This window comes from Mizuhopecten yessoensis, unplaced genomic scaffold (assembly GCF_002113885.1).
Source record: "Mizuhopecten yessoensis strain PY_sf001 unplaced genomic scaffold, ASM211388v2 scaffold2663, whole genome shotgun sequence".
Taxonomy (NCBI): Eukaryota; Metazoa; Mollusca; class Bivalvia; order Pectinida; family Pectinidae; genus Mizuhopecten; species Mizuhopecten yessoensis.
Genome location: NW_018404658.1, coordinates 268,820 through 283,665, shown reverse-complemented (window position 1 = coordinate 283,665; position 14,846 = coordinate 268,820). Strand labels below are relative to the sequence as shown.

The 14,846-nt window shown below is 37.9% G+C and overlaps 1 protein-coding gene across 1 annotated transcript in view; it reads right to left on the bottom strand.

Moving 5' to 3' along the window:
- The window catches only part of LOC110446239, a 35,406-nt gene extending 23,397 nt beyond the window's left edge, over window positions 1–12,009 (bottom strand). Inside the window, exon 1 of the mRNA XM_021491280.1 lies at window positions 11,960–12,009. The gene's annotated coding sequence lies outside the window, so the exon portion shown is untranslated. The remainder of the gene's footprint in view (window positions 1–11,959) is intronic.
- Between the last annotated feature and the right edge of the window lie 2,837 nt (window positions 12,010–14,846).

Genomic DNA, 14,846 nt, shown 5'->3' with positions numbered 1-14,846 from the left:
ATATTCCGTCTTTGCGTATTGCAGAGTTATCTTCTCTTGTTAGCAGGTATTGATTGTTACGTCATTGGTTTGTGAGAGTAACGTCATCAATTTTTGAGAAATCGACGTAATTTTCTCACACAAACCAACGACGTAACAATCAATACCTGCTCACAAGAGAAGATAACTCTGCAATACGCAAAGACGGAATATGTAAATTCAATATTGGTATATATTTTCTTTATAATCCAAGTCTCGTAAACTAGATTAGAGGACTCATATTGCATTGAAATATAATTTAGGGAAATAAATGTTCTCTGAGATATATTTGCATGATAACATTTTCTACACACATTTATGAAATATGTGATATGAAGTCTGTATTTGAGACCCTATAAGGCTTCACAGGATAAAAATAAATCTGCTCCCATGAATTAGCTTATAATTACGATATAAGAAAGTTGATGCTAATAAACGTATTTCAATCACGGTAATTTAATGGCAGTAAAAATACTGATTATTATTGGCTGTTTTGAGTTTGAGTATTTCCCTTGGTCGATCAGCACTTTATGGAACTCTTAAACTCTTTGCACATGCACTTTAATATACAAAAAAAACCCAAAAAAACCCCAGAAAAGATACAATTAAAAAGGACATAGACTCAGCAGGAGAATGGGAGCAAAACTGGCTCGTGCAATTTCATCCAGACAAGTGCATTTTTATCTCAACATAAAACAAACGCACCAAATCAAAACTATAAATACAAACTCCAAAACCACACATTACAACAAGTAGACTCCAGTAAATACCAAGTGTTAACACTACACAGCAATCTTATATCGGACACTTACATCAACAACATCACTGACAACGCAAACAAATCACTCCGATTCCTAAAACGCCACCTAAAAACACTCACATCATATAAAAGAACATACATACAAAGCCATGATTAGATCCTAACACTATCACACATTGGAACCTCCTACTGGTAGCAGCAGTACAATACACAACACTAAAGGACGTCAAGGCTCATATACCCTACCCAGACCTTGACGTCCTTACTCTTGCACAATAGGTCATAGTTTTTAAACCCTCTTTTATCCTAACCATTAAAATAATTACAAAACTAAAAACAACACTTCCACTATTCCTTTCTTCGCGTTTTTAAAAAACCTGGCATAATCGTCAAAATTGACGGAGCCATTCACATATGAGAAAGGAAAAGTTGACAGACGGACAGACTTAAGACCTGATTATATACATTTGAATGGTTATCTTATAGTCACGATATCAATTATAATTAATGTAACTTTGAGATCGGCTAGTGTAATTAGTTGTAGTATGGGCCTGCTGCAATATGTATCCACCTGTGGTGGGCAAAAAGGTTGTTATCTGAAAGGATGAAATCGACATCGACAAAAACATTCAATAACTGATGAAAACACTCACTTTTTATGTGTCCATTTTCCAAGTTCAATAAAAGTCACAATTCAGGAAAAAACCCCATTTAAACTTGTAAATATCATAAGGTTGGATGTCCATGGAGACATATAAAAATACAACGAATATGAAACAACATATTTCAGCTTATATTTTTTTTGTTGGGGGGNACTTCACCAACCAACCACTCAGTACAGTACAATCCTGTGTAATAAGTATTTGACTATTTTATTTTAGTTGAAAATGCTGGTATACTTAGCCTCAGACTTTCCCCATGTAAATATGTGAGGTTGATGAGGTCACTTGTTCCAACAGTACCATTTTTCATTTGAATGAAAAACTTCAAAATCTTGCTGTTTCAATTTAGTGATTGTTTTTCTCAAATATTTGTTAAACATCATTTTCAGAAAACAAAACAGGCATTTTAGCTAAGGCACAGAATATGTTATTCCTACATTCAATACTGTTTTTTGTAGATTATAAACAACTGTTCATTTCCCATCATTTTATTGGCCAAGGAAAATCTCAATACTCATATCACATCACTACACATTTTGGCATCACCTTCTACCTCCAGTAAACACTTTGACATCCCCATAAAGACCGTCCTTAGGTCAGTACAAATGGACTGAATAGTCACTGAAATGCACTATGAGTCTAAAAAGTAGATTTTAAACACAGTATGTCATCATTCCTTTGTTTAGATAGATCACCAATATGAGTTTAATTAAATCTAGTGAAGGTAGAGAAGGTCCCTGACCTTTATCACCACTTTCTAGAAAACCTTCAGGAATGGCTTTCCCTCCTCTCATAACTAGTCTCACATCAGTCTCCTCCCCGCCAAGTGCAGGTTTCACCTTTAGTTCCCCTAAAATGAACATTTAATATACATATCAACAGAAAGTATATGCATTAAAAACCGATTTATATATACCTGAGCGCTGGTACAAACAAGGTTTGGTGATAATCTATGCAACACAATTTATGAAATATACAGCTATATTGTAAAGTAAAACAGGTTTATAAAAAAATGCATTCTCAACACATTTATTGGACGTGAAAAACAACAGTGTACAATCAGAAACGAGGGTTTTCACGGGGCTAAATTACCGAGTTATCGTGGGGTATTTAAGTTTTATGAGTACACGTATGAAGCTCTCGGCGTGTCACATATGTCTACATGTACGTAAGAATTCGACCGTATAGCTGAATACGACCAGCCCGGATCATATTGCTGTATAGACAATGTTTCAGTGACATGCTGTTGTGCATGTGATGGTATAATCAATTACGTTAACAATGAGACCTCTATATTACTTTATATTAAACAAGATGGTGCCCCTAAACAGGTCAGTTTATGCATAGTCTATGACAAAATAACACAAGAAAAGTTTACTGAATTGATATTTAATATAAAATCCATTACTATCTCGCTAAAGATTGATGAGTCGTATAGAACACGTATAGAGGCATATTGGTCAGAAAGGATCAGGCGAGGGCTGTTTCATCAAAAAGATTGAAAAACAACAATTGCAAATCAGTGAATCACATGCTCAAGTTTCAAACTTATGAAGTTCCCGATCGAATTCAGGGTTTATGTACTTTATACTATTCATCAGTCTCAATACTATGATGTACCACGTAATTAGATTAAGTCTAAGTTCGTGGATGGTGTACGTAGAAAAATGAGTTCCCTAGCTGATTCAGCATGCAACAATCACAATACTTTTGATGGTCGTTGGTATCGGTGACTATGAACTGGCCGCGCACGCGCAAAATTTCAAGCTTAGTTGTCTTGCGGGAATTGTCAACATTTGATAAAGCTCTAAAAGTTAAAGTTCCCAAAACATGTGTGCTAGAAAACCGACTTTTGTTTTTACTTCTACGAATGACATGTTAACAATACCGCAGGAATCGCTAAAAATATGAAAATATCGACGGTATTAAGCATTAAGCTTTATTAAAAGTTATTTTTTTTATCTTATTTTTATTTATAAGTCTACAAATAAAAACGCAGTATTTATATATTTTCAAACACATTACATATATATATAGTCACATGAACATATATTTCGGACAAAGAGTCCGTAGCGGTCTGGTAACTTCTACAAAGAATGGAACTGAAAAAAAATCATCCATGGAACTGAAATAAAATCATCAATTCTGACGAGGAAAACAACAAATAATAAAACAAACAAAATGCTATACCAGTGTTTACACAGCAATATAATCCTGGGTGGCCGTGTTCAGCTATGCGAAGTCCTTATATATGTGTGTACACATATGCGATACGCTGTAAATTTTCATACTTGTACATGTATATCGTAAAATTTATCTCACGATAACTTGGGTCAATTTTTTCAAATATCAAACTGAAATTTGGTATAAAAGTGTGTTTTAGTCATATGAATAACATATCGTCTGATGTTGCTTACTTTTTTAGATTAATTTCAGGGATATAGTTTGAAGACGCTTCACGATCTGTAGATTTCGTTATGCACGTGTGCAACGGCGCCAATCGTAAAAATTCAATTCGTCATTTCTATGTCATTTTTTCAAATATCGACCTGAAGTTTGGCACATAGGTGTTCATAGTCATATAAAAAAGATATTTTCTGATGTTGCTTACTTTATAGGTTAATCTTAGAGGTAAAGTCTGAAGACGCTTCACGATCTGCGGAGTTCAATTCACACACGTGTGCCACGCCGCCAATCGTAAAAAATAAATTCATCATAACTCGGTCGTTTTTTCATATGTCTAGCTAAAATGTGGAGTATATATCAATAAAAGTCTTATTCATAACATGTCCTCTGATGTCGCTTACTTAAGTAAGAGTTTTTAAAGATATTGTCTAGTGACACTTTCTTAACTGTACAGGTTATTACACACACGTGCCACGCCGCAGATCGTAAAATTCAATTCATCATAACTCGGTCAATTTTTCAAATATCAAATTGAAATTTAATGTAAATGTAACGTTTACAGACTGCGTTAAGCAGTAATAATTGAAGAGAATCCAGAGACACTGGAAACGTGTTTCAAGCCGCCATGTTTATTCAAGAACCTTCTAAGTTACAGAGACGCTTGAAGCGTAACATTATCAAGGGGAACAACTCTTGATGCCTTGGAGGCTTATGCATACATTACATCCCCTTTACTTTAAGAAGAAAAGTAATATGATGTACAACATATGTAATCAGTTATAATCTACTTATCAGAACATATCCATGTGAAGTACAGTGTATTACTAACAATTAAATGAACTTANCTCGAACTCAAAGATGTCACAACCTACATGACTGTATGGAAGATCAGGTGTAGGAGTGGGCCTTAAGGGCTCCGCACCTTGTAGTTTCTGATGTTCGGCGCACAACGAACAGTTACTGACAGTGTCCTCTATATCTGCATTCATGCATGGCCAATACATAACCTCTCTCGCACGGCTTTTACACTTTGCAATCCCAAGGTGAGATTTGTGAATGAGACTCAACATTTCTTTCCTCATGCTGGGTGGAATGACTATCCTGCTGCCTTAATAGACAATGCTATCTAGTACTGAGAGTTGATCTCTGGAATCCCAGTAAGGTTTTGCCTCAATGTAGACCTCATTTTTCGAGTCTGGCCATCCTTTGTGTATAGTGTCCATCAATATCTGGAGTTCACTGCGTGTTGCTGACTGAATATCGGTGTACTTACTAGCACTGACCGATATCATGCTGATAAGCTCAGATTTTTCCTCCTCCTCTTCAATGACTCTTGGAGGTAGAAATGCGCGCGACAATGCATCTGATACATGCATTTCCTTGCCTTTGCGGTATACAACAGATAAATCATACCACTGCAATCTGATCATCATTCTCTGAATCCTCATCGGGGCAGATAGGAGTGTCTTTCGGAATAGTGTCTCAAGAGGTTTGTGATCAGAGTAGACGGTTACCTCTTTTCCAAATATGTAGCTGTGAAACTTGCTACAACTGTACACTATTGAGAGCATTTCCTTTTCAATCTGTGCGTATCGTTTTTCTGTCTCTGTTAGCGATCTAGAGGCATAGGCGACAACTCGACCTTCCTGTATTAGGACAGCTCCTAGCCCATCTTTGCTTGCATCACACTCAATCTCTACCGGTTTCCTAACATTGTAAAAAGCTAGTACTGGGGGTTCACTGCAGATTTGTTTAAGCTTGATGAAGCTCTCATTCTGTTCATGATTCCACTGAAACTCTGTATCTGACTTCAGAAGGACTCTCAGGGGGGCGTCAACCTGACTGAGATTTGGGACAAACTTGGATAGATATTGAACCAATCCCAAGAATCTACGAATCCCCTCCTTGTCTTTTGGTGTAGGCATTCCAATGATAGCTCTAACCTTCTCCAGATCAGGTTTCAGACCACAATCTGTGATGACATGTCCCATGTACGGTACTGACCTTTGACGGATTTTACATTTTTGAAAGTTCAACTTCAAGTTGTAGCTGGTGGCTCTCTCTACGACCTGACGCAAGATCCTGTCATGATCCTTAGCATCTCTCCCAGCTATCAGAATGTCATCAATGATGGCAAATGCACCATCTATACCTGCAATCATGTTGTCCATGATTTTCTGGTAGATCTCAGGGGCAGACTTGATTCCAAATGGTAAGCGTAACCAACGGTATCTTCCTATTGGTGTGTTGAACGTAGTAAGATAAGATGATGCCTCATCCAGTTGTATCTGTAAGAAGCCTGACTTTGCATCCAGAACTGAAAATATCTTGGCATCTGGGATATCTGTTATGACCTCCTCAATCGTTTTCATAGGGTGGTGTTCCCTTTGTATAGCTCTATTGAGATCTCGTGGATCAATACATATTCTAATCTTGTCTCCTTTGACACTGACTACCATTGAACTGACCCATTCAGTCGGCCTGTCGACTCGAGTGATGTATCCGTTTCCCTCCATTTCTCTGAGTTTCTCTATGGCTTTGGGCTTAATAGCTGCAGGTAGTTTACGCACTGGATGAATTACACCTTCTGCTGATTTATCAATAGAGAGACTGTACTCTCCTGGCAGAGTTCCTGTAGTCTTGACTAAATCAGGAAAGTCACGAGTTAACTCATCCTCAGCAGGAGTTGAACTGAGTACTAACACAGGATCTGTGCTCAAGGAGTTGTCTGGTGGAACTTGTAGTAGACCGAGTAATACAGCTGAATCACCACTGATTATGTTCTCTTGGTCAATGTCCACAATTTCAAAGTTTATTTCATCTTTCCGACTACCATATTTGACAGGTAATGTAACAGATCCTACAGGCTTAATCCTGTGATTACTGAATGACTTCAGTGTTCTGTGAGAATCCTTTATGTGACGGATTCCTGACATGTTGTCAATCTGATTCTTTGTAAGAATACTGACTCTTGCTCCTGTGTCAATGCGAAACTTCACATCTTCTCCATTTATGTTGAGAGTTGTGACCCACTTGTCATCTATGACACTAACATCAGTGACTGTAGTGGTGTTTATTGTCAACAGTTCATCATCATCTGTCTCATATTCATCAGACTGAATACTGTGTACTTTGTTCCTTAGTCTTTTCCTGCACATTTTCTTCCAGTGGTCTTGTCCTTTACAATAGTTACAGGTACTTCCCTTTGCTGGACACTTTCCACTGTCATGAGTAAAACCACAGCTCCCACAAATGTTACCGGAGTTTGACTTATTCCTGTAGTTGTTTGACTGATATGTTTTCGGTGTTTGTGATGGCTTTAAATTTGGGCTTACTGGTTTCTTGATTTTGCTGGCTGGTTTTTTGTGTTGTTTTGTACAGTTAAGTTTCAATATTTCCTCACCTCGCATCATTTTAACCTGAGCTTGAGAAAGTTCGTATTGTTGACCTATCTGTATAGCTTTGGTAAGGGTAATGTCTTGACCTTGATCAAGTAAACGTTCTTGTACCTTTTTGTGTTTAACACCAGCGATGATCAGGTCTATCAACACATCATTACTGTCTGTGTATTCGCAATCCATTGCCAATAACTTCAGGTCTTTGACAAAATTATCAAATGTCTCAGATTCAGTTTGTTTTCTTTGATGGAGTTTGTAACGAGCAATTCGTTTGTTTTTCTTGGGTCTGATGTAAACATCTAGTTTGTCCAATATTTTAACAGGATCATCTGTATCATGATCATTTTCCCATGTGAAGGTCTTATATATCTCCCTACCTTCTTGTCCTATCCACATTCCGATCCATCCTGCCTTGTCAGCATTTTCGGCCTTGGCGAGCGGGCCTTTGAAACAGAACGCCACGTGCTGTCGGAATCGGAGAAATTCCTGGTACTGATCGCCGGCTCCCCAATCCAGACGTGGTTGGTCAAATGGCGTAGCAGACATGGTTGGTTCAGATCAACGTTTCTGACACCATGTAACGTTTACAGACTGCGTTTAGCAGTAATAATTGAAGAGAATCCAGAGACACTGGAAACGTGTTTCAAGCCGCCATGTTTATTCAAGAACCTTCTAAGTTACAGAGACGCTTGAAGCGTAACATTATCAAGGGGAACAACTCTTGATACCTTGGAGGCTTATGCATACATTACAATAAAGGTGAATTATATTCATATTGACAACACATCTTCTGATGTCGCTTTCTTTATTCGGTATTTTTATAGATTTTGTCTGGCGACGCTTGTTGTCACTTGAAGACGCTTTCTATTCATTTAAAGCATTTGGTCATTAATCTCATTATACAATAAAAAAATAAACATATTTTTCTTAATGTTTACATACCTTGAAATCTTTGCTGTACATGCTCATATTTTACAGCATGTTTTTCTTTCTTCTGAGTGTTCCCTAGCTGCGATAACGTAGCTTTCTGACGACGATATTTTTGTAATCGGGGCAGAGGAGGCCGGTTATTAATATTAGTACTTAGTGTTCCCATGCATCCGAAGAACTGCCTCAAAAAAGCGTCCTTACATTCTCGAGATAATGCAGTTTGATATTATTAAAGTACAGAAAACATCGATTGACTTATTTGTGTTTTGAAACTGCAAGTCACATTGAATAAATGTAGACGTGCAAGTTAGCCTGCACCCCCTTGTCCCACACGCCTGAACCCGGCCAACATTTAGCACGATTACTAGCCGAAGAACCGGAAAGAAGTGACTGAACTGATCGTCTAGCTCTGCAGCTATCACATCAATTCATATACTTTAAATTGGGTGTAAGATAGGCTGCTACATGTCACAAGTTTAAATGCAGCCACCGTGTCTATCATCTTCCGTAGCGAATGTAAACAATCTACCGGAAGTGTGCGCAACAGAAAACGGGAAATCCCTGTCGCTTCGATATTTAAGTCAATTTGATTGATTATTGATATCTAAAGTGTATGATATTGTTTGAATAATTAAGAGATAGCCTTCTAGTTTCAGTAGTTACATTATGTGTATATGTTTTGGGAATAATAAAAGTTATATTGTACATTCTTGTAAAGCAAGTGAGATTTCCGTTTTCGCGCGAAACAGAAATAGAATAGAAATATGACGTCTGTCGGAATTCCCGTTTTTCTCCCTTTTCATTGGCTAGAAGTTAAGGACCCAAATCCCAGCCGGCGGCTCAATTATGTATTTTGTATGTATCGCGTATATTTCTGCAATATTAAAAGCCGACTGCTCGCTGTGCCTAGGGCTAGTCGGCAAATGGGTATTTGTTGTTTGTGCAGTGTTTTTACATGAATTGAGAGAAGACATTTGATCGTACACAGGCATATGAAACCATCTGTGACGAACAACAACGCTGTGACACCACAGGTAAGTATTCTAAAAAAATCGCTGATCGCGACAAGGTAAATACGTGCTATACAAAAATCGTACATGTTTAGTAGAAATGTTCTCAGACAGCGGGTAGATGCAAAAGGCACTTATGTTTCAAATTGTAAACCCATGAACATATTAATGAAAATCAAGTTGCACTAGAGAGTTAAGATAAAACCTTTGAGAACGGTATAGTATTTTTACATTACAAAATGTGTGTACAGTATATTGTATAACGATACAGTAGGGCACTCTTGTGAAATTGAGGTATCATCAGTGCACAGGACATGTTCAAATTCTTCTTCTTTTCGTCATAAATATTAATACAAAATAGCAAATGTATTACTTAATAAATAGAAGGAGAGCATAATCGTGGCCTAGCTAGTTAACCTGGTACATGTTTGAACATTGGTTTGGTTTGTTTTAGTATTGTGTAACGTCCTATCAACAGCTATGGTCATTTTAGGATGGCCTTCCATGTGTCTAAGATGAATGCGTGTAGTATATGCGTGTGTTTCGGAAGGCTGCGATATGTTTGTGTTTGTTTCATTGTGAAAGTGCGGAACTTCTGCCGACTTTAAAGTGCTACCTCACTGAAACATACTGCCGGAGACACCCAGCAGGACACCCCACCCGGTCACATTTTACTGATAACGGGCGAACCAGTCGTCCCATTCCTAAATTGCTGAGCGTTAAGCAGGAGTAGCAGTATTCCGTCTTTGCGTATTGCAGAGGTATCTTCTCTTGTTAGCAGGGATTGATTGTTACGTGATTGGGTTGTGAGAGTAACGTCATCAATTTTTGAGAAATCGACGTAATTTTCTCACACAAACCAATGACGTAACAATCAATACCTGCACACAAGAGAAGATAACTCTGCAATACGCAAAGACGGAATATGTAAATTCAATATTAGTATATTTGTTTAGTAATCCAAGACTCGTAAACTAGATTAGAGACTCATATTGCATTGAAATATATTTAGGGAAATAACTGTTCTCTGAGATATATTTACATGATATTATTTTCTACATGCATGTACATTTATGAAATATGTAATATAAAATCTGTATTTGAGACCCTATAAGGCTTCACAGGATAAAAATAAATCTGCTCCCATGACTTAGCTAATAATCACGATATAAGAAAGTTGATGCTAATAAATGTATTTCAATCACGGTAATTTAATGGCAGTAAAAATACGGATTATTATTGGCTGTTTTGAGTTTGAAGATTTACAATCTTGTAATGTACTAATGCTACGATTTTTTTACTAATAACACTATGAAATTAAATAGTATTATTTCCAAACATTAGGAAACATATGATATTGGCAATATATCAGACTAAAACTTCTTTCAAAGTTGTATTCATTTGTCAAATACATGTAGTCTATTTGGAAGGTGCCGACATGGAGACGCGTTGAGCAAGAGGCATGGGCCCGATCCGACGGGGAGGGAGGTCGGGATAGCTGTAAAGGTCACGCAGAGAGGTGACATGCGCCTTTCAATGGCGGTTATCGCGAATAACAACGCGATCGTCAATGGTCCACACACCAGATATGTTTTTTGTTCTTTTTTAACCATAGGGCCTAACTCTACACTTCAACCCGCGGTTTCGTCAGTGCTTCGTTTATATGGAGTGCCGATGGTCTGGTAAAGTTGGGTGGTTGTTGATCAGACTGTTCACCTTATTCGACTTGATGAGGTCGAATCTTGCCTCGTAGACTGAAGCTCGGGTGCGATAAGATACAAATCGGACAATATTGTCCCTAGGTCGATCAGCACTTTATGGAACTCTTAAACTCTTCGCACATGCACTTTAATATACAAAAAAACAAAAACAGAGAAGATACAATTAACAGGACATAGACTCAGCAGGAGAATGGGAGCAAAACTGGCTCGGGCAATTTCATCCAGACAAGTGCATTTTTATCTCAACATAAAACAAACGCACCAAATCAAAACTATAAATACAAACTCCATAACCACACATTACAACAAGTAGACTCCAGTAAATACCTAGGGTTAACACTACACAGCAATCTTATATCGGACACTTACATCAACAACATCACTGACAATGCAAACAAATCACTCCGATTCCTAAAACGCCACCTAAAAACACTCACATCATATAAAAGAACATACATACAAAGCCATGATTAGATCCTAACACTTTCACACATTGGAACCTCCTACTGGAAGCAGCAGTACAATACACAACACTAAAGGTCGACCATTATTATTAATGTAACTTTGAGATCGTCTAGAGTAATTAGTTGTAGTATGGGCCTGCTGCAATATGTATCCACTTGAGGTTGGCAAAGAGGTTCTTATCTGAAATGATGAAATCGACATCGACATCCCGAAGTAATGACATCTTCTCATCTTTTAGTTATGAGATAGAAATTGCCCCAATACGCTTCCGTACGATGCAGATCACACGCTTTAGCTAGGGCCTCTTCGTTTATGCGGAACAAATGGTTCGCTGATTTATGTATGTAACATTTGTTTGTATGTATGCAGGTCTTGCAAGGCTTTGCCAAGGCTCGTCTGGAAACAGCACCTGATTACTTGGTCCGACCTTATTACATAAACGAACAATTCTTGTCCAACCGGTTCAACCGTTTGAATCGCGATAAACGAAAGCGGCCTAGGGTATCTATAAAGGCGAAACTTAAAACTGCTTGTAAAGCTCCGACGGAGTAATGCTTCAAAAAGTTCCGAATAATAATGGATTAATTACCTTCTAGATATCACATTCTTCCTGCGTACTTCCAATTCTATCACGGAATAAGTGAGTGCAATATACTTACCTTGAAAGCATACACCCGTATCTCTTGTGGTCAGATGGCCTGTTCGTTTATGCGGAACAACCGGTTTGTCCTTTAATAAGTGTAACAATTTCGGGTACAAATCCTGGCGGACTTGCAAATGTGTATGCAGTCCTTGCAAGGCTCGCCTGAAATCAGTACCAGATTACTAGGTCCGGCCTTATTTAATTAACGAACAAATGTTAGTTCGTATGCATCACAACGTAATGAGTAGAAAACGAACGAGCACTCGTGACTTGGAATGTGTGTCATTCCGTTTCACTGCACACCACTACAACACCTTGTCTACCACCTGTTACTAAAGCATAGAAGTGCACAATAATCTAGGGCTTGTTTGATTTTAAAATGTAACGTGTAAAGATTATGTTATAAGTAGCAGTGACAAGAATTATTAATATTTACATTTGCATGGCATTGTCACTATATAGGCTATTTGAAAGCTGTGTCGTTGATGGGACTTTAAATTACCATGCACCACGAGACATCAATCTTAGCGTATTAATACAACACCGACCGGAACTACAATATCCAATGTAAATAAACATGACGGCTGCTGAAATATCGCTGGGCATTGTGAGACTTGACAATGTAATTGTAAATGTGCAAAAGAAAAAAATAAATATAAAAAATATTTTTATTACAAAAAAAACAAGACCAACGTCTGCAATATCGTACAAAATGCACACCGGTTTAAATAACCAATGCCGGCAATGGAAACAACTTTAACACCAATGCAATTTATCAGAAATATCGTCTGTTACACTGCACTGGTCAACAGGGATTCGTTACAAATGTCTGAAATACATATATGCTATAGACCTACTGATATGAGTCATAGCACAAATAAACATACATGTGTATTTCAGACATTTGTAACGAACTCCTGTGCTCCGTCGCAAGATCACTCACTTCAAACGCTATCAGTATCACGTGTCGCTCAGCCACGGTTTCTTCAGTTTCTGACGACATGTCAAATAACGAGGCTGTAGAATCTACCGACTGTAGTCAGATTCCCACACTTTTAACAAATAAATTCACGCCTTGATTCTTCACAAGTTCGAACTTTTCTCTCTGCTCATTTAACTTCCAAAAAATTCTCCCTCGTGAGGGACAGGGTCGGATTCATGGTGTTCAATGTATTTATCCATGCGCGAAATTTGTTCCGGGGAAAAATCAAAACAATTTCAAATCTAACTTTCAGCTCAGATTTCTATTGACAAACTTAAATCACCCTACAGATATATCATCGCCAATTGTATTGATACTGAATTGTGGAATATCATTGAAGTGTTTGTACTTAGTTTGCCAATCAGCACGCGACAACACGCTGTTCCAACTATTGAACGAATTTGTGTGGACTGTCGATAAGGCGGGAATTTTAAATTTTAAATATAAATTGTAAGTTAAAAAAAAACCCATAAGAGGCAAGGAAAAGGTAAGTATAAGTATTGAACTGTTTTTGTATGGTATTTATGGTCTATTTGAATGACATAGCTTTGCCTAGCGCATTATGATTTGTTTGCTTGCAAAGCTGTGTCATTCAAATAGATCATAAATACAATACATGATAGGTCATTATGGCCAACCAACGGTCGAAAACAACACCAATGCAAAATATAAACATGCAATAACTATCTTACTGCATACTTCCCCACTCGATTCACCTAAACAGCCTACACTATATGCTCTATACATTCATATCTACAGCAAACATACACGCATGCACGCTTAGAAAACACACATTGAGACACGTCCTTAAATGGCCGTAGCTGCTAACAGGATGTCATTCATATCTGCATTATTTATTTGCACCATCATGAGTGATTTGGTTTGGTTTTATTAAGCCTAACGTCCTATTAACACGTAAGGTAATTCAAAGACGTGCCTCCACGTGTGTTGTGTATGCGTGCATGTGTGTATGTGTGCAGAAGACAGGGTATATTGGTGTACTTGCCTCCTTGTGATAGTGTGTAAATGATGCCGACTTTATAATGCTATCTCACTGAAATGCCATGCCGAAGGCACCCAGCACAGCATTCCGCCCGGTCACAGTGTGAGCTAGTACTTATCAGTACCAAGTAAGTTTGTGTCACTCTTTTAATAATATATAAATTACGTTATACAAAGTGTTTTATATGACAGGATCGGTGCTAACATGTATATTCGGCCATTTTATGGCCCTTGACTGACAAGCATTTATTTTTGCATGATGCCTTTGGGTCGGACCTACATAAACCGCTGCATTTGTAAAGAAAAAAGTTTGACCCTTTGGAGATGTTGGGGGTCACAGTGGGAGGCGGCAATAGCATGTTTCCGATTTAAGGCATACATCTTTTTTGTGTGTGTGTGTGTGTGTGAAGAAATACAGTTTAATGAATAGTTATTAGGTTAAAGGGACATCACGTGAAGAGCCATACTTTTTTAATGAATGTATGTATTGTATGCACTTACTCTTATATTACCTCGTTATCCCAATATTCATAGTCCGTTCCAAATGTCAAGTTTGACCACTTGAATTGTTCGGGAAAGGCCTGCTACAAATAGCACCAATTTGAGGTTTCTCTTGTGAACCAATTTCTATTATAAATACTTACCACAGTCATTATAATGCATATTCCAACCTTACTTGGCTCTTTACATACGTAAATAAAGAATTTTCCCCCCATGGGGAACCCCTGGAAAAACCCACCAATCAGACGGCAGTATTCACGCACGTGATAAGACACGAAGCCATGCTTCCCACTCCATAATTCCAAAGCCCAAAAAAGTGAGAGCCAAGGAGACAAGGGGAGGCTGGGA